This window comes from Lithobates pipiens, unplaced genomic scaffold (genome assembly GCF_037356315.1).
Source record: "Lithobates pipiens isolate NorthernLeopardFrog02 unplaced genomic scaffold, aLitPip1_a1.2 Scaffold_372, whole genome shotgun sequence".
In the NCBI taxonomy this organism is placed as follows: domain Eukaryota; kingdom Metazoa; phylum Chordata; class Amphibia; order Anura; family Ranidae; genus Lithobates; species Lithobates pipiens.
In genome coordinates this window covers 3,000-4,731 of record NW_027507828.1, presented here as the reverse complement: position 1 = coordinate 4,731, position 1,732 = coordinate 3,000, and the positions used below count along the sequence as shown (strand labels likewise).

The 1,732-nt window shown below is 41.4% G+C and overlaps 1 non-coding gene across 1 annotated transcript; it reads right to left on the bottom strand.

Annotated features, from left to right (window-relative positions):
* Nucleotides 1–555: 555 nt before the first annotated feature.
* Nucleotides 556–1,494, bottom strand: LOC143956631 (18S ribosomal RNA). Its single transcript, XR_013269968.1, has one exon. It is a non-coding gene; the product is annotated as an 18S ribosomal RNA (ribosomal RNA).
* Between the last annotated feature and the right edge of the window lie 238 nt (nucleotides 1,495–1,732).

The window sequence follows — 1,732 nt, the reverse complement described above, 5'->3', positions numbered from 1 at the left end:
GTATTGTAGGTTGTATCCTGTTTCAAATAAGCTGTGCCTTATTTGAATAGCTCTTAAGCTTTAGGGTTTGTTAGGTGTCATAAAGAAGCTTAAGGTAGAGCTAAAACTCTTTTCCTGAATAACCAGCTATCTCTAAGCTCGGTAGGCTTTTCACTTCTACTTGAAAATCTTCCCACTCTTTTGCAACAGAGAAGGGTTAGCCCCATTGGGCTGTTTTGAAGTAGCTCGCTTAGTTTCGGGAGGACTAACTAAAAGTTTCATTTTGCTTGTGTAGACTAGCTAGACCATGATGCAAAAGGTACGAGGGGATGTCTCTGCTGTTTAAGGCTTTAAGGTTATTTCAGTTCTATTTCATCTTTCCCTTGCGGTACTTTGTCTAAAGCGCTTAAGAATTTTTTCTATCACCTGTACTATAATGGGAGAATGTTTTGTTTAGGAGTCAGTAGGAAGGGGGTTCATGTGAGTCTTGAAGGCTAGATTTTGGGCTCAAAATGATCAGATTTGAACAGATATTTCTTCGGTGTAAGCGAAGGGCTTTTGTTAAGCTACATTTTGTTATTTTCCAAGTGCACTTTCCAGTACACTTACCATGTTTCGACTTGCCTCTTCTAAAACGTGATAATGGGTTAGGGACAATATTATTTACTATCGAAGAGGGTGACGGGCGGTGTGTACGCATCCCAGAGCCGGGTTAAAAAGAACACTCTATTTTCTTTTTACTACTAAATCCACCTTCGCTGCTATGATTTCACATAGCCTTTCGTTTGTTCTATATTAGAAATTGTAGCCAATTGCTTCCCATTTCTTAAGCTGCACCTTGACCTGACGTATTGATGTAATTATGATCATTGAGCCTACTGAAGACGTTCACATGGTAAGCTTTCGACGGAGGTATACAGACTGATGAGCAAGAAATGGTCAGGTGTAGCGGGGATCATCGATTAAAGAACAGGCTCCTCTAGCTGGGTGGGACACCGTCAAATCCTTTGGGTTTTAAGCATTGCTCGTAGTTCCCTGGCGCTGATGGGTGTAAATTAATTGTTTACGGCTAGGCATAGTGGGGTATCTAATCCCAGTTTGTCTTCCTAGCTGTCGTGTATTCAAGTTTATAAATAGGATAACTTTCGTTTGTGTGTTTCTTAATAGCAAGCATAAAACTGCTAAGCATTAATTTAATCCTAATTTTTAATCACTTTAATCACGCTTAACGCCGATGATTATCAACTTGGGCCCTAGGGTGTAGCCGCGGCGGCTGGCACCAATGTTGGCCGGCCCTCTTTTCTTTGACTGAATCAAGCTTACGCTTATGTTCAAGATTAATCACTGCTGATTACCCTTGGGGGTGTGGTGGGACTAGATGTTGTGGGCGGAGTTTGTGCCTGATATCAGCTCCTTTATCTGGGATAGAATTAGAAGGGCGTCCTCACTGGTGTGCTGAGACTTGCATGTGTAAATCAAGAAACAATTGATAATAAGGCCAGGACCAAACCTTTATACTCTTAGAACTTTTTAGGGTTCATCTTAGCGTTTTCAGCGCTATACTTTAGTGTTAAGCTATAAGGGTACAGAATATAGTTTAGGAAGAATGTCAGCTTTGGGGGTTGATGGTAGAGGTTAAAGTCCTCTTGTTCTGAAGCCTTGAGCAGGGGTTAATCTGCAATCTCCGGCTTACAAGACCGGTGCTTTATTTAAGCTATCAGGGCAGCTTTTACTTGGATTTGCACCAAGAGAT